Raw genomic sequence first — 24,557 nt, forward strand, 5'->3', positions numbered from 1 at the left:
CGATTGGACCACAGTGGCAGTAGGGAATGGGAGTTGGTCCACTGCCACACCATAAAGGAGCCACACCAGAAAGGAGGACCAGGTAAACACCTCATCAAGAGGAATGAATGTCTCTACCTGTTACTCTTCTGTGACCCACTAACTGTGAGGTGCTTTTATAAACTGTAAATTAGCACACACAAGGATTTCTTGTCACATATAAACCACAACAGCAGGATTTATATTTTGCACATTAATCCCAACAACAAGATCTGGCACGACCCATTTTAAATGATCACAGGTCTCTGGACAATACTTATAAGCCGGTCAAGCAGAAAACTGGGGTGTAGCTACACCATTTTACAATGTATAGATTTTATAATCTTTCTTCCAGGTACCTGGGTTTGTTTGTGATCGTGTAAACAATTGTTGTTTTATTCTATAGTTGAATCTCATTTGCACAGTTAACTCTATTTCTCTTACCCCCCCACTTTAATTTCATTTTCTCTTTTCTTAACCTTCATTCCTGCCCATCCCCCAACAATGTATAAGCGCCGTGAACACAGCTACAATTGAAGCACTCTAAAGTACTAAAATTTCTATTGTCATGATTTTAACCGTGTCGACATTTCAAATGTTGACAGTTTAACTGTTATTATTTCATGTGTTGATTTCTTGACTGTATGTACATTTTTCAGTTGTCAGCATGTTGGGTATCAAAATTTTAATTATGTCAACATTATGGCATCTAAATATTATTGTGTCGACCTTTTGACTGTCGACATTGTGATTGTAGAGATGATGACTACGTCCTAATCTAGAAGATATGTTGTTTTTATTATTTTATTTAAATGAAGAGATAAATCTTTTAAATCTTCCAAAGTGTGCAATGTTTAAATTTTTTTTTATTGTAAACGACAGGTAAGAAAAGAAAAGAAAGATACTGATACAGGGTTAGTGTAGTAATCATATATATGAAGGAAACAATTCACAGTGCATTATATATATATATATATATATATATATATATACACACACACACACACACACACACACACACACACACACACACACACATATATATATATATATATATATATATATATATATATATACACATACATACATACATACATACATACATATATATATATATATATATATATATATATATATATATATATATATGATAAAATTATATATATATACTTATATATATATTTAATATTTCCAAAAGCAAGCTGGCACTCTTGAAGACTGAATGAATGCGCAGACACAGTGATGTGATCAACGTTTCAGGGCTGCTGCCCTTTTATCAAGACAATCTGTATTATACAAATAAAACTTTTATACATTACCAACACCTCGTGCACTTGCTTCCACGGCACCCTCCTCGAGCCGATGACGTCATTGGCGCGCTCCCGCGCCGGCGACCCGGCAACATAGGGGGGGCGTGGAGAATCATAGTGACGTCCCATCACCATAGTAACCCGTTACAACTGTAAGAATGAAAACATGTAGCAAAGATTCAATCATGACCCGCAATGTATGAGGCACTATAGGTCTAGTCTGCTAATGTAAAATGTCACAAGTAAATATACTATTATCTTAAAAAGCTTATAAGCTAATGTTTAACATCTGCATGAGACAGCATTATGATATCAGATATGGACGGAACCTCACACTGTAAGTATCACACTGTCATAATAATATGGTTTGTATCTTAGGCAACACCTGTGGAAAAAAGGGCAGTGCAATTATAACAAATTATAAGAAGCTAGTGAATGATAGAATGTCATTAAGTCCAAAGGGCTTCACAGACTGTAGTGTATGTATCCACCAGGATTCTTTTTGAAGTAGGATTCGACCTCGGTTTCCCCCTCTTGGGGACTCGGGTACTCCATCAATGATTTTATACCGTATGGATGACATACTGTGTTGTAGCTCCTTAAAATGACGGGCTACTGGCTGGTCAGAGCCCCGTCCCTCTAAAGCCGCACGTATACTGGATCGGTGTAACGCTATTCTTTCCTTGAACTGGCGAATAGTCTTGCCAATGTACAATAACCCACACGGGCATTTGATATAGTAAATCACATATCGGCTTGTACAGGTGTAAAATCGTTTAATCTTAAACTCCTTTCCAGAGCGTGGATGATGGAAAACGGCACCTGGTTCCAAACTACTGCATGTGGTACACCCAAGGCATTTAAAGTTACCTGGCTTCCTTGTCAAGAAGTGGCCAGGCGGTGATACTTTAAGATTGGAAACATCATTATGTACCACCCAATCTTTGATGTTTCTTCCTCTTCGATAAGAGGGTAAAATCTTTGCTCCTTTAAGAGACTGTAGTTGTTTGTCTTGGGTGATAATGGGCCAAATTTGTTTGGCTTTCTGCATGGTGTTCATACTGGTGGTGGAAAAATCTTGAGTCCAAACTATAAAGTCCGGTTTTTTAGTACTTTGGATTTTGTTTAATAAACTTATTCTATCTTGCTTCAAGGCTCTGCTTTTGGCTTCCTTTAGGAATTTGAGTTTATAACCTCTTTCAATGAATTTTCTTGTCATGATGTCCATCTGTTTGATAGTCTCAGCTTGATTGCTGCAGATGCGTCTGATCCTCATATATTGGGAATATGGCAGTCCCCATTTGAGGGTCGATGGATGGTGACTATTAGCATGCAGAGTGGTATTTCTGTCCGTTTCTTTGACAAATAAAGAGGTATGCAAGTGGTGTAGATGATCTTGGTTGATAGCCACATCTAGATAGTGTATTTCTTCATAGCTGGTGGAATATGTGAATTTAATTGAGTCATCTAACTGGTTGATGTCAAACATGGCCTGTTGGAAACTCTCATGCGATCCCGACCATAATACAAAGATATCATCTATGTAGCGGAAGTATGCTTTAATATTCCCTGCTACATTTGGATTTTGATAGAAAAAGGTCATTTTCCACTTCTCGCATGAAAATATTTGCAAAGCTCGGGGCCACGCAAGACCCCATTGCACACCCTGAGCATTGCCGGAAAAATCATACACATACTTATATATATACACATATATATACACATATATATATATATATATATATAAATATATTACACAGTATATATATATATATATATATATATATATATATACTGCTCAAAAAAATAAAGGGAACACTTAAACAACACAATGGAACTCGAAGTCAATCACACTTCTGTGAAATCAAACTGTTCACTTAGGAAGCAACACTGATTGACAATAAATTTCACATGCTGTTGTGCAAATGGAATAGACAACAGGTGGAAATTATAGGCAATTAGCAAGACACCCCCAATAAAGGAGTTGTTCTGCAGGTGGTGACCACAGACCACTTCTCAGCTCCTATACTTTCTGGCTGATGTTTTGGTCACTTTTGAAAGCTGGCAGTGCTTTCACTCTAGTGGTAGCAAGAGACGGAGTCTACAACCCACACAAGTGGCTCAGGTAGTGCAGTTCATCTAGGATGGCACATCAATGCGAGCTGTGGCAAGAAGGTTTGCTGTGTCTGTCAGTGTAGTGTCCAGAGCATGGAGGCGCTACCAGGAGACAGGCCAGTACATCAGGAGACGTGGAGGAGGCCGTAGGAGGGCAACAACCCAGCAGCAGGACCACTACCTCCACCTTTGTGCAAGGAGGAACAGGAGGAGCACTGCCAGAGCCCTGCAAAATGACCTCCAGCAAGCCACAAATGTGCATGTGTCTACTCAAACAATCAGAAACAGACTCCATGAGGGAAGTATGAGGGCCCGACGTCCACAGGTGGGGGTTGTGCTTAAAGCCCAACACTGTGCAGGACGTTTGGCATATGCCAGAGAACACCAAGATTGGCAAATTCGCCACTGGCGCCCTGTGCTCTTCACAGATGAAAGCAGGTTCTCACTGAGCACATGTGACAGACGTGACAGAGTCTGGAGAGGCCAAGGAGAACGTTCTACTGCCTGCAACATCCTCCAGCATGACCGGTTTGCAGTGGGTCAGTAATGGTGTGGGGTGGCATTTCTTTGGGGGGGGCCGCACAGCCCTCCATGTGCTTGCCAGAGGTAACCTGACTGCCATTAGGTACTGAGATGAGATCCTCAGACCCCTTGTGAGACCATATGCTGGTGTGGTTGGCCCTGGGTTCCTCCTAATGCAAGACAATGCTAGACCTCATGTGGCTTAAGTGTGTCAGCAGTTCCTGCAAGACGAAGGCATTGATGCTATGGACTGGCCCGCCCGTTCCCCAGACCTGAATCCAATTGAGCAGATCTGGGACATCATGTCTCGCTCCATCCACCAACGCCACATTGCACCACATACTGTCCAGGAGTTGGCGGATGCTTTAGTCCAGGTCTGGGAGGAGATCCCTCAGGAGACCATCCGCCACCTCATCAGGAGCATGCCCAGGCGTTGTAGGGAGGTCATACAGGCACGTGGAGGCCACACACACTACTGAGCCTCATTTTGACTTGTTTTAAGGACATTACATCAAAGTTGGATCAGCCTGTAGTGTGTTTTTCCACTTTAATTTTGAGTGTGACTCCAAATCCAGACCTCCATGGGTTAATAAATGTGATTTCCATTGATAATTTTTGTGTGATTTTGTTGTCAGCACATTCAACTATGTAAAGAACAAAGTATTTAACAAGAACATTTCATTCATTCAGATCTAGGATGTGTTATTTTAGTGTTCCCTTTATTTTTTTGAGCAGTGTGTATATATATATATATATATATATATATATATATGAAGAACAATAGTTAAGGGGGCGCTCAGGTACCACACGGTACTACCAATACACGTGACAAAGAATAAAAAGTAATAATAATTGACACTCCTCTATAATATGAGTGGCCGCAACCTTAAACAATTAAATATGTGCTTGGAAAACACATAAATAGTAAATTTGAGCAAGTGAAGAAAAGGGCGCCTTCTAGTGTCTAAAAAAATTTGTACATAGTGTATACCCAGTGTGAGTAGGAAAAGGACACTACTTATCTGGTATATTAAAGACTTTTCTTCGGTCATAGGATCAATAAAGGAACATGAAAAAAATAAGAACAATGGATAATAGCGTGTACAGTTTTCACGCAATTTTCATACCATTAGGTAACATAAAACCAGTTGTATAAAAAACCTTAGTGGGTATTAGCAAATCCCACAATTTTATAAATCCACAGCCAGGGATGTTTTTTAAAAGGTTTTTCACAAAATGTAATACAACACAAATATACAAATGGAAGAAATACAAGCGTACAGGATAAAAAATATATTGAGCTTATCTATCCATATAGGATATCGGATACATCTAGTTGTCCATAAGTATCCGAGAAATGGTAAAAATGTTAATGACGATGCGCAGAGAATGAAGCTGGCGGAACGCACACAGCTACCACACTGACTGCACTCTGTTTTTTTATACAACTGGTTTTATGTTACCTAATGGTATGAAAATTGCGTGAAAACTGTACACGCTATGATCTATTGTTCTTATTTTTTTCATGTTCCTTTATTGATCCTATGACCGAAGAAAAGTCTTTAATATACCAGATAAGTAGTGTCCTTTTCCTACTCACACTGGGTATACACTATGTACAAATTTTTTTCAGACACTAGAAGGCTCCCTTTTCTTCAATTACTCATATATAGAAGCAAATTATACTTACCGATAATTTCATTTCTTCAAGATACTTCATGGCAGCCATAACTACTGGGGATTGTATCCCATTCCTAACTTTAGACAGGGAGTTTTTCTGAATTACTAGGGCCCACCCACTCTGGGTACATAACAGCACTCCTCCTCTTCCTCCTTAGTCTTTTGAGTGTTTCCTACGACTGGTCCCTCTGAGAAATTTACTAAGGGAGGGTATATTGTAGGCTGCCATGAAGTATCTCGAAGAAATGAAATTATCGGTAAGTATAATTTGCTTCTTTCTCCTACGCTACTTCATGGCAGCCATAACTACTGGGATATACCAACACTCATTATAGGGAGGGTAATATACACACACAAGAGCCTATGTTTCAATGCTGAAACATGATACTTATTTATTGTAATGCCCCCTGAAGGACATGTTTTTCAAAGTGGGTGTCCACAATATCCAACGCATAATGACTAGAGAACGTATGTATTGAAGACCACATGGCTGCTGCGCAAATGTCTTTCGCCGACACTCGACTCTTCTTAGCCCAAGAAGTTGCCACGGCCCTAGTAGAGTGTGCCTTTAGACCCTCCGGAATTCTACGACCACTCTTTTCATAAATAAACATTAAGAGTTCTCTAATCCATCTGGAAATGGTTTGCTTTGTTGGTTTTTCACCTTTCTTCACTCCAGAATGGAACACAAACAAATGTTTAGTTTTACGAAACTCCTTAACTCTTTCCATATAGATTAAAACTGCTCTTATTAGATCTAAATTATGCATTCTCTCCTCTGCATTCTGCGGATTTGGGTAGAAAGACGGTAACACAATGTCCTGATTCAGATGAAACTCCGACACCACCTTTGGCAGGAAATCTGGATTCGTTCTTAGAACAATTCTATCCGGAAAGAAGTTAAGATAAGGTTCTTCCGACCATAGAGCCTGTAGTTCACTAACTCTTCTGGCTGTTGTGATGGCTACCAGAAACACTACTTTCCAAGTCAAGAACTTTAACAAAATATCCTGTAAAGGCTCGAACGGAGGCAGCATTAGAACATTCAGAACTAAGTTTAAGTCCCAAGGAGCAAGAGTTGACCTAACTCGAGGCCTCATTCTTTTAATTGCCTGACAAAACTTTTCACCAAATCCTCCTCAGACATTTTCCATTCCAAAAGGACACTCAGAGCTGATATCTGAACTTTAATAGTAGATACTGCCAGCCCTTTCTCAAAGCCCTCAAACAGGAATTGTAAAAATTGAGATGTTTCTGCTTCCAGTGGATTAAATCTTGAATTGGACCATGAAATGAATTTTTTCCAGATCCTATAATAAACATTAGAGGACACTTTTTTTCTCGCCTGAATGAGCAAATTGAGGACCTGCTCAGACAGGCCCCTACTTCTTAATAATTGCCGTTCAATTTCCACGCCGTCAAATGAAGCTGCTGCAGAGTTGGATGCAGCAATGGGCCCTGATGCAGTAAGTCCCTCCTCAAAGGCAACCTCCAAGGACCCTGCACTACCATCCTCAGCACTGAAGGAAACCAAACCCTGTTCGGCCAATAAGGAACAATTATTATTACCTGCGCTCTCTCCTCCCTGATTTTCCTGAGAATTCTTGAAAACATGGGAAACAGAGGGAATACATATGCCAGTCCGAATGTCCAAGGCAGAGAGAAAGCATCCACTCCCCCTGTTCCTGGGAGATGATATCGGGAGAAGAAGAGAGGGACTTTTGACGTGTGTGGCCATCCATCAAGTCTGCCTGAGGCATTCCAAACTTCTGAATAATCTTCTGAAACACTACATCGTTCAATTCCCATGCTCCTGCTAATAATTCCTGTCTGCTGAGAAAATCTGCCACTACATTGTTTACTCCTAGAACATGAAGAGCTGTCAGAGTCTTGAGATGGCATTCTGCCCATTTCAGTATCCTCGACACTTCCTCCATTAATACTCGACTCTTGGTGCCCCCTTGCCGAATGAGATAGGCCACCATGGATACATTGTCCGAAAAAACCTTGAGATGCATTCCCCGCAGCTGTTTCTGGAAATGTTGTATTGCATTCCACACTGCTCTCATCTCTCTGTGATTTGAAGACAGAACTGCTTCCTCTTGGTTCCATCTGCCCTGGCAATTCCGCTGCAACAGAGGTGCTCCCCAGCAGGGCCGTTTCTAGACAATTTGGCTCCCAGTGCGAGATTTCAAAATGCGCCCCCCCCCCCCCCCCTATTGCTCTAAAAAAAAAAAAAAAAAAAAAAAGTGTGCCCCCCCATATAGCCATAAAAAGAAAAAGCATGCGCGCGCCGTAGGCACGCGCGCTCCCGACAAGGGTGTGTGGCCTGATTAAAATGGGCGTGGTCTCATTAAAGTGGGCATGGCCTCATCTGATATCATCACACCCACCACAGTACGGAAAAAATAAAAATGTCCCCTTTTTACACATTACAGCAGGCAAGTGTCCCCATATTACACAGCGCGGCAGGCAGGTGTCCCCATTTTACACAGCGCGGCAGGCAGGTGTCCCCATTTTACACAGCACGGAAGGCTGGTATCCCCATTTTACACAGTACGCAGGCAGGTGCCCCCATTTTACACAGTACGCAGGCAGGTATCCCCATTTTACAAAGTGCAGCAGGCAGGTTTCCCCATTTTACACAGCGCGGCAGGCAGATATCCCCATTTTACACAGCACGGCAGGCAGATATCCCCATTTTACACAGCACGGCAGGCAGATATCCCCATTTTACACAGTACGCAGGCAGGTGCCCCCATATTACACAGTACGCAGGCAGATGCCCCCATATTACACAGTACGCAGGCAGATGCCCCCATATTACACAGTACGCAGGCAGATGCCCCCATATTACACAGTACGCAGGCAGATGCCCCCATATTACACAGTACGCAGGCAGATGCCCCCATATTACACAGTACGCAGGTAGGTGCCCCCATATTACACAGTACGCAGGCAGATGCCCCCATATTACACAGTACGCAGGCAGATGCCCCCATATTACACAGTACGCAGGTAGGTGCCCCCATATTACACAGTACGCAGGCAGATGCCCCCATATTACACAGTACGCAGGCAGATGCCCCCATATTACACAGTACGCAGGCAGATGCCCCCATATTACACAGTACGCAGGCAGATGCCCCCATATTACACAGTACGCAGGTAGGTGCCCCCATATTACACAGTACGCAGGCAGATGCCCCCATATTACACAGTACGCAGGCAGGTGCCCCCATATTACACAGTACGCAGGCAGATGCCCCCATATTACACAGTACGCAGGCAGGTTCCCCCATATTACACAGTACGCAGGCAGGTGCCCCCATATTACACAGTGTGGCAGGCAGGTATCCCCATAGGCAGGTGCCCCCATATTACACAGTGTGGCAGGCAGGTATCCCCATAGGCAGGTGCCCCCATATTACACAGTGTGGCAGGCAGGTATCCCCATAGGCAGGTGCCCCCATATTACAAAGTGTGGCAGGCAGGTATCCCCATAGGCAGGTGCCCCCATTTTACACAGTGCGGCAGCGGCAGGCAGGTTTCAAGCTGAGGAGAAGGAAGGGGGAGAGAGAGAGAATACTTACGTCTTCCCGCTCTTCGGTCCCGCCGCCTCACGTCCCGCGCCAGCCGCCTCCTCCTTCTTGCTTCTCCTTCTCGCCTCTCCCGAGCGCTCCTGCTCGGGGGGCGGGGCTTTGCGGAATGACGCGTTTGCGTCGTGACGTCACGACGCAACGCGTCATTCCGCGAAACTCCGCCCCCCGAGCAGGAGCGCTCGGGAGAGGCAAGAAGGAGTAACTAAGTGCCGCGGCGGGCGCCCCGTGCAGTTGCACGGCTCGCCCGCCCCTAGAAACGGCACTGCTCCCCAGCCTGTTGTACTTGCATCTGTTGTCAAAACCAGATAGTGATGGTCTGACAAGGACGTTTTCCTGCTGACCAGCTGAGCTTCCATCCACCAGGCTAAAGACTCCTTTGCCTTCCGACCTAACTTTATACGATAATTTAGAGAATATCCTTTGCGAATGTAACTCAGGATATCTTATTGAAGATCTATCATCCTCCACCTCGCCCAAGGAACTACATCTATGTTGGATGCCATCATCCCCAGAAGGCGCATTCCCTGACGAATTGTCACACTGTTGCACCCCCTTATCAGGGTAGCTAGGTCTTGAAGTTTTGAACACCTCTCCTCTGAAAGGCTTATCGTATAATCGAGGGTATCTACTTGTACCCCCAAAAACTGGATTCTTCGCTCTGGTGTTAACCTGCTCTTCTTCCAATTTATCAACCTGCCATGATTTTGTAGAATGTGCAGCGTCATCTCTAACGCGTTCTTTACTTTCTCTATTGAATCTCCGCATACCAGCAGGTCGTCTAGGTATGACCATATTGCCACTCTTTGACTTCTTATCACAGCGATGAGTGACGTAAGAACTTTGGTAAATACCCTTGGAGATGTCTTTAGGCCAAATGGCAGGCATGTGAATTGAAAGTGCGTGCCGAGGACGCAAAATCTTAGATATTTCCTGTGCTGCTTGTGAATTGGAACATGGAAATAAGCATCCTTTAGGTCTATGGAGGCCATAAAGTCTTTCTTTCTCACGCCCAACAGAATAGACTTTAAAGTCTCTATTCAGAATTTCCTTGTTTCTATATACCTGTTGAGCTGTCTTAGATCTAAGATAGTTCTGAATTTGCCGGAAGGTTTCTTCACCAGGAACATTCTTGAATAGAAACCGCTCCTTCTTTCTGAATGTGGGACAGCCTCTACAGCTCTTGCTTCGACCAGCTATCTTAAACTGTCCTGCATGGCTTTTAACTCTAGGCTTATAGTTGGCGTCTCTGAAACTAGAAATTTGTCCCACACTGGAAGTTTTGAAAATTCTATCCGGTATCCCTGGGATACTACTTCTAGTACCCACGTATCCTGGATAGACTCCAGCCAACAACTGACGAACTCTTGAAGTCTGCCACCTACTGGAAAAGATACCGGAAGTCTGTAATAGTCATAATCTTCGACCACCTTTCCTGTAGGACTGACGGAAGGACTGCGTATTGGTCCCTGAGGAGTACCTTCCTGAATAGAAATGGCCTGGACGATATCCTCTTGCCTCCTTAAACTGCTGTTTAGGAGAAGGTATTGGAAACCTATTCCTTTTATCTTGAGGTAATTTTGCCGATTTACATCCTGACATTTTTTGTATAATGGCCTCTAATTTGTTGCCAAACAGCAGAGACCCCTCATATGGCAAGGACACTAACCTATTCTTGGAGTGCATATCTGCTGACCAAGACCGAAGCCACAATTCTCTCCTTGCCATCACACCTGCTGCCATAGACTTTGCAGCAAAATCCAAAGCATCCAGAGAGGCTTCACAGAGATACTCAATGCCTTTGAACATTATATTTAAATTTCTTTGCAGATACTGTCTCGAGATTCCTTCTTCCAGATCTGTCGACAACACTGATCCCCAAACTCTCAATGCTCTAGAAACAGACGCTACCGCCACACTAGATTTTAATGATACTGCTGAAGACATATGCAATTTCTTCAGTGCACTTTCCATACGCTTATCCATACCATCCTTCAAGACTGCTCCGTCTTCTAAGAAAATGGTAGTTTTTGACACCAACTCTGCTACCGCAGCATCAACTTTGGGAACTGCACACCAATTAGCAAACTGCTCATCCTCTATCGGGAACATCCGATCAAGCCTTTTGATATTACCCAGCCTCTTGTCAACATTCTGCCATTCCTTACTTACAACATCTTTCAATGCTTTATGGACTGGAAAACATCTGTTCTTTCTGGCCCTATCACAGAACAGAATATCCTCATCATCACATTTCTCTTCTGGCTCTTTATAATTCATGGTCTTAAAGATATCTTTTAGAAGACTATCCACAATTTCTAGATTAAACTTTCTATCTTCCTCTTGCACCTCTACTGACTCCGTACTAGAGGCATCCTGGTAATCATCATAACCAAAATCCTGTGAGCCTAATTCGTCCACAGAGTCAACATTAGCCAGGGATATAGCTCTTTTATTTCCCTGTAGTTCAGAAAACTGTTCTTTAGTAACAAAAGACTCCTTCATCTATTTCATCAAATCTCGTATCTGCCTGGATTGCACAGTCTCCTGAGACTCGCTCTACGTACACTTTTCACAGAATTTAACGTTTTCAGCAACCAAAAAGATTTTTTATCACAAGCTGCACACTGCATGTCTTTATGCCTCTTCTTACATAACCTCTTCTTAGGTAGAGACACACTAAAACAGTAATAACAACACCCTTTAAAACCTAACCTAACACTTCTTAACAGAACAAAAAACATGCCCTCTATGAGGACTTACCTCTTTAGGGCACTGACCGGCTTTTGGGGAGAAGGCTCTCTTTCCATCCTGCTGGTAAGCTCAGAAAACCAGCCCAGCAACCATAGGAGCTTTCTTCCACTCCTTGTGTGCAGCACCGTTTATTTTAAATACCCCTATTACCATAGAGGCCACGGCATCCACGCAGACCATCCCACACAGTCACCTGGGACAGCCGCCAACAGCACTTCCGCCCACCAGCCTCTGCCACCTCCCCCCAGCGCTTCCGCCCGCCGCCGCACCATCCCTTAGCTGCGCGGACCTTCCTGCCGGCAGCCACGACTTCCCTTCCTTGAAGGGACCTCCGGCCACCAGCCGCATACATTCACTTCGCCGCACGGACCTTCCGGCCAGCAGCCGCGACTCCCCTTCCTCGACAGGACCTTCCGGCCACCAGCGGCGCAGATCCTCTTCACTGAGAGGCCCTAGGAAGTCACAGCGCGCAGACCAACAGAGCGGCGGCTATAGGCAGCGGCAAAACGCCGGAGGGGGACCCGCATAAGAGAACTGGCGGGCAGACACCTTAAGCTGACAAACGGGGACTTACTTGACCGCCCCAAGCACACCAGCCAAACACTCCCCAGGGAGCCACCCTCTTCTAGCACGGCTGCAAAGAGGCGTAACAGCTAGGAAATAATGAGGTAAGTCCAGAAAAAACTGAATCAGAATCTAAAGAAAAATAAATAAAAAAACTCCTACACTGTCCAGCTAGGAGACAGGAAAAAGACTAAGGAGGAAGAGGAGGAGTACCCAGAGTGGGTGGACCCTAGTAATTCAGAAAAACTCCCTGTCTATAGTTAGGAATGGGATACAATCCCCAGTAGTTATGGCTGCCATGAAGTAGCGTAGGATATATATATATATATATATATATAAAAAACAAAATCATACAGGACCTTCTAATATCCATCTTCATTGTTGTAAACCTTTTCTTTTACACTGCTCAAAATTTGCTCAACGAATATGTAAACATCTGTGCTAGACATCTACTGCATTCATAACTCACAACACTAATTAGGAAAATGTTTATTGTAAAAATGTTCTCTACAATTATGAGGTGGTAACTTGAAATTTGAATTTTCCATTCTTAAAACAGCATGGGTTTTGAAGCTTGAGTTTAAAGGTCCAAGAGCAGCTAATTTTAAAATGAGTGGAAATGTACAGTAAATAATGTAACCATGCAATTAAAGGTCAGTAAGTCATAGAAATGGCATCCCTCTTAGTAGGGAGGCCAATCCCATGCCGTTTTTCCAATCCCGGAATTGCAGTAGGGATCAGCGAAGAGCAGTCGAGAAGGGTGTAGGGAACAGGGAGGCCGTAGGGAGCAGTGCTGGAGGGAGGGTGTAGGTAGCGGTGCGGGAGGGAGGCTATAGGGAGCACTGCAGTGAGGGAGGGTGCGTTTAAGTAATACTACTTACTATTAGGCGGGCGGCAGCCATGGACACGCTGAACGCGGCGGCATTTCAAATGTAGCGTCGGCCATCAGCCAACCAGAGCTGGCGGACTGGCAGCCAATCAGGGAAGCTGCCGCAGCAGTTCCTCCTGATTGGCTGCCGCTGCTGCTGCAGCTTCCCTGATTGGCTGCCGGTCCACTAGCTCTGATTGGCTGGCGGCCGGTGCTACATTTGAAGTGCCGCCACGTTCAGCGTGTGTCCATGGCAGCCACCCGCCTAATAGTAAGTAGTATTACTTACACCCACCCTCCCTCACTGCACAATTGCACATGCGCAATCCAATCCCGTGAATCCCAGGATTGGAGGCTCCAATCCCAGGATTCAAATCCCAGCATTTTTGGGTCAGAATCCCGGGATCCCGCCAATCCCGATCCCGGGATTGGCCTCCCTACCTCTTAGCATAAGCCACTTGTGATGTTGGTACATGGGAGTAGTTGAATCTTTGGCACAACAAACTCCTGTAGGGGTGGAGAAAGTTACAGGTGGATAAAGTGGGGCACAAAGGGGTTGCTGTACCAAGCAGTGAAAAGAGTGGAGAAATGGAACAGTGGAATAGTTTCCCACAGCAATCAGTCAGTACCTACCTACCTACCAGTGTACTTGATAAATGCTTTCTCAAAGCTGATTGGTTGCTATGGGCAACTTCTCCACTTCTCCACTTTTTTCATTGTTTGATACATCAACCCCTTAGTCCTAAGGGGCTGTACTAACAGCAGAGCACTCAGAGAACTGTAGATGGGAGGAATCTCTAAATGTACAAACTTGGGTGTTTTAAATAATAGATAAAAGCACTCTAATGACAGTGGTTACATGCAAGGTGTACAGATCACTTTGTTTTAGTCAGTCTTATTTCTCATACGTCCTAAAGGATGCTGGGGTCCACTTCAGTACCATGGGGTATAGAGTAGACGGTTCCGCAGGATCCATGGGCACTTTAAGACTTTTTCAGAGTGTGAACTGGCTCCTCCCTCTATGCTCCTCCTCCAGACCTCAGTTTAGAAAATGTGCCCAGGCAGACTGGTCGCACTCTAGTGGAGCTCTACAGAGTTCTACTAAAAGATTTTGTTTAGGTTTTTTATTTTACCAGGAGACTGCTGGCAACAGTCTCCCTGCTTCGTGGGACTTAGGGGGAAGAAGTAGGAACCAACTTCCTATATAGTTTCATGGCTCTGCTTCTGCTGACAGGACACCATTAGCTCCTGAAGGGTACTGAACACTAGCTGCGGCTATGCGCTCGCTCCCACAGCACGCCGTCACCCCCCTAACAGAGCCTGAAGTCAGAAGACTGGTGAGTAGTTTTACCGGAGATCTTCAGAGAGGGACCTCCGGTCATCGTGACGGCATAAGGTACCATGCAGCGAGTGGGAATGCTGCGCGAGCATGCTCTCCGTTACACAGAGCCCAGCAGGGAGTGTGTGTGTGTGTGGGGGGGGGGGGCACGCCCTGAGCAGCACGAATCCTACTCTCACTGGCAAAAGGTAGCATACTATTTGTCCTACACCCCCGCCAGTATAAATATAGAATGTAAAACCTGAGGGGAAATGCGCCATTACAGGGGGCGGAGCTTCTTCCTCAGGCAGCCAGCACACTTCTCAGCACCATTTCCTCACAGCAGCAGCAAGGAAAGACACGCTGATCCTCCTATCCACGTCTGAACAAGTATCAGGGTGCAAAAAAGGGGGGGGGGGGGGGGAGTGTATTATTTAGGTGCTAAAACCTATTATTGGCATTGTATAAGCGCTTGAAACGTCTCTGTATATAAAATACGATACACAGGGATTTGTTATTTTGGCAATGAGTTGTGGACTGGCAATTCCTTTCTGTGTCTGTGGTGTGATTTTGCACGATGTAGCATGTCTGAGGCAGGGAGCTCTTCCCCTGAGGAAGCCATTTTAGGGACACAGGGATGTAATGTGGTGGCGCTGCCGTCACACCATGAGCCTGAATGGGTGAAAGAATTACGTGATAGTGTGAATCATATTAGTAAGAGATTGGATAAATCTGAGTCTCATGCAGCAAACTGGAGAAAATCCGTGGAAGACGTGATTTTTAATAATTCTGCCTTTTCATCCATAGGGGACCCTTCTGGTTCACAAAAGAGGTAATTTGCACAAGTAGTACAGAACGATACCAACACGGACTCTGATTCCTGTGTCGACACTAGTGATTCCAGGGGAATTGATCCAAAATTAGCAAAAAACATTCAATACATGATTGTTGCTATCAGGGAGGTGTTAGAGGTTACAGAGTCTCCTCCTTTACCACAGGAGAAGGGTTACTTTGATAAAGAGAAAAAAAACTGATGTAACCTTCCCTCCTTCTTATGAATTGAACAGACTCTTTGAAGGAGTCTGGACAAAACCTGAAAAGAAATTCCAGATTCCCAAAAGAATTCAGGCAGCTTACCCCTTTCCTGCTGAGGACAGGAAAGGGTGGGAGTCACCCCCCATTTTGGACAGTGCCCTGTCAAGGTTAACAAAAAAGGTGATTCTCCCAACACCTGGTACGGCTACACTAAAGGAGCCGGCAGACCGCAAGTTAGAGACTACGTTGAAATCTATTTATGTGACCAATAGGACACTACTCAGGCCTACCATTGCCTTTGCGTGGGTGAGTAGTGCTATTGAAAAGTGGTCAGAAAACTTGTCATCAGACATTTACACAATAGATAGAGACGAGATACTCCTAACGTTAGGTCATATCAAGGATGCTGCTGCGTACATGCTGGAAGCCATGAAAGATATTGGTCTCTTGGGATCAAGAGCCGCTACCATGGCAATTTCAGCATGTAGGGCGTTGTGGATTCACCAATGGAATGAAGATGCAGATTCCAAAAAAAAATATGGAGGCTCTCCCGTACAACGGCAAGGCCTTGTTTGGAGATGGGCTGGATGCCTTAGTTTCTGCGGCTACCGCAGGTAAGTCGACATTTCTGCCTAATGCTCCAGCACCGGCAAAAAAGACACATCACTCTCAGATGCAGTCCTTTCGGCCCAATAAATACAAAAAGGGAAAAGGTTCCCCTTTCTTTGCAGGTAAAGGAAGGGGAAAAGGTAAAAAGTCCACGGCGTCTCCAGGATCACAGGAGCAGAAATCAACCTCTGCTTCTGCAAAATCTTCAGCATGACGCTGGGGCTCCCTTGTGGGAGTCCGCTCAGGTGGGGGCACGTCTGAAACTCTTCAGTCAGCTTTGGGTTCAATCGGACCTGGACCCCTGGATCTTACAAATAGTGTCCCAGGGGTACAAGTTGGAGTTTCAAGACATTCCCCCATGCCGATTTTTCAAATCGGCCTTACCAGCTTCTGTTCCAGTCAGAGAAGTGGTATCAGAAGCGATACAAAATTTGTCTCAGGATCAAGTGATTGTCCTGGTTCCCTTGTCACAACAAGGAGAAGGGTTTTATTCAAGCCTTTTTGTAGTACCGAAGCCGGACGGCTCGGTCAGATCGATTCTAAACCTGAAAACAATGAATCTCTACCTGCAAAGGTTCAAATTCAGGATGGAATCTCTAAGGACAGTGATTTCCAGTCTGGAGGAGAAGGACTTCATGGTGTCAGTAGACATAAAAGATGCCTACTTACATGTTCCTATCTATCCTCCGCATCAAGCTTATCTGAGATTCGCAGTGCAGGATTGTCATTACCAATTTCAAACTTTGCCATTCGGGCTATCCACGGCACCGAGGGTATTTACCGAGGTGATGGCGGAGATAATGGTCCTCCTTCGCAAACAAGGAGTCAACATAATTCCTTACTTGGACGATCTCCTGATAAAGGCGAGGTCCAAAGAAAAGTTGGTGCAGAGCATTACACTCTCCCTGACAGTAGTTCAACAACACGGGGGTAAATTTACTAAGATGGGAGTTCTATTTAAGATGGGATGTTGCCCATAGCATCCAATCAGATTCCAGGTATTATCTTCTAGAAGGTGCTAGTTAAATGAGAAGTAGAATCTGATTGGTTGCAATGGGCAACATCCCATCTTAAATAGAACTCCCATCTTAGTAAATTTTCCCCACAGTTGGATCATAAATTTTCCAAAGTCACAATTGAAACCAACGAAAAGATTATAATTTCTGGGAATGATACTGGATACAGAACTACAGAGGGTATTTTTTTCCAGTAGAAAAGGCTCTGGAAATCCAGAGGATGGTCAAACAGATTCTGAAACCAACAAAGGCGTCAATTCATCAATGCATATGTTTGTTGGGAAAGATGGTAGCAGCCTACGAGGCGTTACAGTTCGGCTGATTCCATGCCAAAGTTTTCCAGTGGGACCTACTGGACAAGTGGTCTGGATCCCATCTACACATGCATCAGAGGATAATCCTTTCATCCAAAGCCAGAATTTTGCTCCTGTGGTGGCTACACAGTTCTCACCTCCTAGAGGGGCGCAGGTTCGGGATTCAGGACTGGGTCTTAGTAACCACGAATGCGAGTCTCCGAGGCTGGGGTGCAGTCACACAAGGGGAAAGCTTCCAAGGAAGATGGTCAAGTCAAGAAACCTGTCTTCACATAAACGTTCTGGAGTTGAGAGCCATTTACAACGGCCTTCTACAAGCGGTGCATCTTCTTCAAGATCAACCCATACAGTTCCAGTCAGACAATGTAACAGCAGTGGCTTACATAAACTGTCAGGGCGGACCGAAAAGCAGAGCGTCAATGGCAGAGGTAACAAAGATACTCCTCTGGGCAGAAAGACATGCAAGAGCTCTGTCTGCAATTTTCATTCCGGGAGTAGACAACTGGGAAGCAGACTTCCTCAGCAGACACAACCTCCATCCAGGAGAATGGGGCCTCCACCAAGAAGTCTTCCAAGAGGTGACGGGTCTTTGGGGAATTCCTCAAGTGGACGTGATGGCTTCTTGTCTCAACAAGAAGCTAAGAAGCTTCAGAGATATTGTTCCAGGTCGAGAGACACACAAGCAATAGCAGTGGATGCACTAGTGGCCCAGTGGGTGTTTCGGTCGGTGTATGTGTTCCCCCCACTTCCACTTATACCAAAAATTCTCAAGATCATAAGAAGAACAAGGGTTCGAGCGATCCTCATTGTCCCAGACTGGCCAAGGAGGGCTTGGAATCCGGATCGTCAGGAGTTACTCATAGAAGATCCGTGGCCTCTTCCTCTTCGCGAGGACCTGCTTCGGCAGGGGCCGTGCATGTATCAAAACTTACCGCGGCTACGTTTGACGGTATGGCTGTTGTACGCCGGATCCTAGCCTGAAAGGGTATTCCCAAAGAAATCATTCCCACACTTATTCAGGCTAGGAAAGGAGTAACGTCTAGACATTACCACCGTATTTGGAGAAAATATGTGTCTTGGAGGGAAACCAAGAAGGCTCCAACGGAAGAATTTCAGTTAGGACGTTTTCTCTATTTTCTTCAGGCGGGTGTGGATGCTGGCTTAAGATTGGGTTCAGTCAAGGTCCAAATTTCGGCTTTGTCTGTTTTCTTTCAGAAACAATTGGCCTCCCTTCCGGAAGTTCAGACGTTCGTGAAGGGGGTTCTGCACATCCAACCTCCATTTGTGCCTCCTATGGAACCGTGGGATCTTAACGTGGTGTTGCAGTTCCTTCAATCAGATTGGTTTGAACCTCTCCAGGAGGTGGAGTTGAAGTTTCTCACTTGGAAAGTGGTCATGCCTTGGCATCTGCAAGGAGGGTGTCTGAGTTAGGGGCCTTGTCTCACAAGAGCCCTTATTTGATCTCCATGAAGATAGGGCTGAACTGAGAACTCATCAGCAGTTTCTTCCAAAGGTGGTTTCTTCTTTCCATGTGAACCAACCTATTGTGGTGCCAGTGGCTACTGAAACCTACGCTGATTCAAAGTCTCTGGATGTGGTCAGAGCTTTGAGAATTTATGTCACAAGAACAGCTCAGATACGGAAAACATGATCCCAACAAGATTGGGTGTCCTGCTTCTAAGCAGACGATTGCGCTTTGATGAGTGGCTACTTGGTCAGAGACAAACACGTTTGCTAAGTTTTACAAGTTTGACACCTTGGCCGCTGATGACCTAAAGTTTGGTCAATCAGTTCTGCAGGGACATCCGCACTCTCCCGCCTGTACTGGAGCTTTGGTATAACCCCATGGTACTGAAGTGGACCCCAGCATCCTCTAGGACGTATGAGAAAACAGGATTTTAATACCTACCGGTAAATCCTTTTCTCCTAGTCCTTAGAGGATGCTGGGCACCCAACCCAGTGCGTTCTTTACCTGCAGTAGTTATATAGGGGGTAATTCCAAGTTGATCGCAGCAGGAATTTTGTTAGCAGTTGGGCAAAACCATGTGCACTGCAGGGGAGGCAGATTTAACATGTGCAGAGAGAGTTAGATTTGGGTGTGGTGTGTTCAATCTGCAATCTAATTTGCAGTGTAAAAATAAATCAGCCAGTATTTACCCTGCACAGAAACAAAATAACCCACCCAAATCTAACTCTCTCTGCAAATGTTACATCTCCCCCCCCCTGCAGTGCACATGGTTTTGCCCAACTGCTAAAAAATTTCCTGCTGCGATCAACTTGGAATTACCCCCATAGTTATAAGTTTTACACGAGTGTTGTGTTAAAATTGTTTTCAGTACATTGCTGCAATGGTCATGCTTGTTGGCATGTGTTATGTTAGTTGCCATGTTGTGCGGTATGGTTGAAGTGTGAGCTGGTTTGAATCTCACCATTAACTTAAAAGTAAATCCTTTTCTCGAAATGTCCATCTCCCTGGGCACAGTTCCTATACTGAGGTCTGGAGGAGGGGCATAGGGGGAGGAGCCAGTTTACACTCTGAAAAAGTCTTCAAGTGCCCATGGCTCCTGCAGAACCATCTATACCCCATGGTACTGAAGTGGACCCCAGCATCCTCTATGGATTAGGAGAAAAGGATTTACCGGTAGGTATTAAAATCCTGTTTTTGTTTGTTTTTGTATACCATACTTCCATGTCTGAAATTAATATTTTTTTAATTATTTAAAAAAAAAAAAAAGGGAATTATTAAACCCCACAAAGGCACAGACATTCTCATAAAATTAGTTTGCTGCTGGTAAACTTCATGGCTACGGTTTCTCATCTTTTCTTGACTCTTTAATACAGCACCTCTACCAGAGTCATTTAAATTCTTCAGGTTGGGTAGACCCTAGAAGTATTATCTCTGCAAGGTGAATTGAGATGATAACAATAAAATACAAGATACTTTAAGAATAATGCAGAATAATGACAAATCAATGGTATACAGTAAAGGCCCATATAGACTGGCCGATGTGGGAGAGATGTGTGCTGAGCGTGCGGGGGGAGACGGGGGAGACGCTCATTTCACCCAGCGGGTGAAGTGAGCGACCCGCTAGATTGGCCTGCATGCAGGCCAATCTAGCACCAGCGATAGCGATGTGTGGGGCTGCGCATCGCTATCGCTGTAGGGGGTACACACGGAGCGATAATGCTTAAATTCTAAGCAATCTAGTCAGATTGCTTAGAATATCGCTCCTTGAGTACCCCCCTTAACAATGGCTTAAGACAATATGGAGATGATGTAATATACAAATTTAAATGACAGAAACACTTCCAATATAATAGTGTAAGAGGGTTAGGGAAACATGTACCATCTCCTGGGGTAGATGGTAGTGTACAATAGCTGAGAGATCACACAAGTCCAAGGTTTCTGGTGCAACTGTCCTCAACCAGTTTTATTAAGCAAAAATGCTGTTAAGACACTGTAAAAACTCATAAGCAAAATAATGTACTCAGCTCAATAATAGAAAAATTAGACTATGTTTCAGTATCATGTCACTTAGCTCCCTTTATAAGGATCATAGGCTAATGTAGTAATGAAGAGTTGACATACTCTGTAATTACTTATGTGCACCATTAAACAAGTAATAGAATGCAGGAGACATTAATGAAATATTGCTAACAAAAACAGCAAATATAGATTATGGAGCATAAATGGGTTTAATTAGAATGATTACGAGGTTACTTATAACATTATTACAACCTTAGTGCTAATTGTGCAGACAGTAACAATTTTGAAGAAGTGTCAATGCAATTAAAATTGATTTGTATCATATGTACAGCGCTGACCTCGTCAGGATTCTGGTGTTGGTGTTCTGACAGGTGTCGGGATTCCGGTGTCGGTATTTTTACTGCTAGGATCTCAACAGCCGGGATCTTGAACCTATACCGTTCTAAGACACCACTGTATTTGGTTCTTTGCAGATCATGAAATACTGTCTCTTACAAGTCAGTAGCAGAGGGCAGTTCAGAGGAAGACACGAGCCAGTAGTAATACTATGCAGAAGGAGTAATACTGAGCTAAGAAAGATTCAATTGAGACTAATGGGTCTATGTACTAAGCCTTGGAAAGAAATAAAGTGAACGGAGATAAAGTACCAGACATTCAGCTTCTAACTGCCATGTTACAGAATGGTTTCTAAAAAAATAGTTACTGTAGCTGCTGGTTTGTTGGTGCTTTATCTCTGTCAACTGGAGGAACTAGTTGGTAGCTTTGTAAAAAGCAGAATTTCAACAGAAGACACTGGAGAACAGGCAGGGCCGGCTCAGGGTCTTTTTGCGCCTCGGGCGGCCATAGGGGGCGTGGTTTCATACAGGGGGCATGGTCAGTTACGCCCCCTGTACAGTAGTAGCGACGCTGTAATGATGTGCGGTGCGCGATGACGTCATCGCGCACCGCACAGCAAAGGTCCTCTCCATGAAGGAAAACTAGACGCTACGCGTCTAGTTCCCTTTGTGGAGAGGACCTTTGCTGTGCGGTGCGCGATGACGTCAACGCGCACCGCACATCATTACAGAAAAGGTCCTCTCCACGAAGGGAAACTAGATGCGTAGCGTCTAGTTTCCCTTCACAGCGGGCAGCGGGGGGCACAGCAGCAGCGGATCTTGCCGTGGTGCTGCGCCCTCCGGATGGCGCCTGCGCCCTCCAGAAGGTGGTGCCCGGGCAAAAGTCCTGCTTGCCCGTGGCAAGATCCGCTACTGAGAACAGGAGAAAATGCAGGAGAGTATTCACAGGAGACAGTGGAGAACAGGAGAAAATTCAGGAGCGTGTACACAGAAGACAGTGGAGAGCAGTAGAAAATCCAGCAGTTTATCCATAGAAGAAGGTACAGTAACAACAGTAACAACTGCAGTAGCCAAGCTGTCAATCACAAATGCAGATATGGATCTGACACTTGTGCTTTGGGCACTGAATTAGGAAGGAGAATGCCCACTGGAGCAGGAAGACAAGCAGGCACGCCTCCGGAGATTACTTGTAAGGCACCCGGCAAGACGATGGCCTCTAGAAGCCAAACTGAAGGAGAAGGCGCTGGCAAGATGTCAGCACCTAATAAGGGGGGTCATTCTGACCTGATCGCTCGCTGCAGTTTATCGCAGCGCAGTGATCAGGTCAGAACTGCGCATACGTCAGCGCCGCAGTGCGCCAGCGCATGGCTGACAGCCGACGGCTGTCATTGCCTAGCGATCGCCTCTGCCTGATTGACAGGTAGAGGCGGTCGCTGGGTGGGAGGGGACGGCACGGCGGCGATTGCCCGCCGTTTTGTAGACTGCGAGCCGGACAGCAACGAGTAGCTCCCGGCCCACGCACAAAAGCTGTGCTGGCCGGGAGCTACTCCTGACGTACAAAAGCATTCCTGCTGTGCGATGCTTTTGTATTTCAGGGACGGGGCAGGGACTGACATTCGGGGCGGGCTAGCCCTGTGCTGGGCGTCCCCCCGCATTTCAGTGTGGATGATCGTAGCTGTGCTAAATTTAGCACAGCTACGATCATCTCGGAATGACCCCAAGATGCTGTTGTCGGAAAGACCTGCTGTAGTCAACTCACCACGGGATCTGGCAGAGAATGCCAGCTTAGACCATAAGACCACTACAGGGTCCTCCTTCCCTGGTGGTCAGTGACACCTTTGTATGTGTGACACTTCCCTCTGCATTTGGCAATACACTCTGATAGTCTGGCAACTCTCTTTAATAAACGTGCAGTTTTGGTGATTAAAATTGCAGCCTTGTATGCAATTGTTGCTGCTCTATGTCTATTTTGCAGCTTGTGCTGATTCCAAACCAGAGTAGGTTTTACTGAACATAACAGGATGCACATGATAGAAAACAAACAGCAGTTAATAAGATTAGGTATCACTCTCTTTTGGGCTAAGTACTGTACAGCTGTACAGCACTGTGGCACTCCAGTAACAGTGACAGACCTTTAAGCTTGGTGAATAATTTTTACTCAGAAATGTGATGCCATTTAGAAAGATAGGTCATACAAAATAACAGTTAAGAGAAAGCATGTAGTGATATACCATTTAACTACATATCAACAAATTTGTCTGGATATTCTCTCAGTACCATTGTATAGGTATATGGTTCCCATAGAAGTCCAAATGAATATATTTATATTAAAAAATCCAGATGGCAATGTTGTTTGTAGTGGCCCCAGGCTAGAACTTCTCAGCCCTGTGGGAGTCAGAATATATTGAGTATTCATGCTTAGGCAACTACAGATGGGTCCCTGTTTATCTTTACCTTTAATGTGATTAATTTAGACTGGGCAGTTGGACTTAATCTCCTGCTGTAATGACTTAATCCCCTGCTGTATTGTCCTCTGTATTGTATTGCATCTGAGAACAATAGATGAATGGTTTATGTTAATAAACCATGTTGTGCCTAGGGCAGCAAACTAGCCAAGATAACCGTGGACCCATCTGTAACTTCAAAATCAAACATATATTTAAATTTAACACCCAATTCTTGAAAACAGGTAGCAAGCCAATTCAATATATAGTCTGAACAATATTTCCAGAGAAACAATTTAGCAGGTTCTGAGTAGTTGTCCCTCTAGTTGTATCAGTTCTTTCCTTGACCACCCTCCAGCTGGGTAGTGGTCTATCTTGATATCACCTAGCTTCTGATGGGCACCTGCCAGCAGGACCATAGATAGCCTACTTGAAAAAAGTATTGCTCCAACCTGCTCAGGGTGTACCAAGCGTCCTTCAGCCAGGAACAGATTAGATTCAAAAGGGGGTACGATCAGTGCGATCGCTAACCCCTCCGGCAGGCAGAGAAGACTGCTGCACTCAGCAAC

At 44.8% G+C, this 24,557-nt stretch overlaps 1 long non-coding RNA gene across 1 annotated transcript in view; it reads right to left on the minus strand.

Moving 5' to 3' along the window:
- Window positions 1-24,557, minus strand: part of LOC134935427 (uncharacterized) — a 29,536-nt gene that overhangs the window by 1,691 nt on the left and 3,288 nt on the right. Inside the window, exon 2 of the long non-coding RNA XR_010180131.1 lies at window positions 1,338-1,478. This is a non-coding gene — a long non-coding RNA (uncharacterized LOC134935427). The remainder of the gene's footprint in view (window positions 1-1,337; window positions 1,479-24,557) is intronic.

This window comes from Pseudophryne corroboree, chromosome 6 (assembly GCF_028390025.1).
Source record: "Pseudophryne corroboree isolate aPseCor3 chromosome 6, aPseCor3.hap2, whole genome shotgun sequence".
NCBI classification, from domain to species: Eukaryota; Metazoa; Chordata; class Amphibia; order Anura; family Myobatrachidae; genus Pseudophryne; species Pseudophryne corroboree.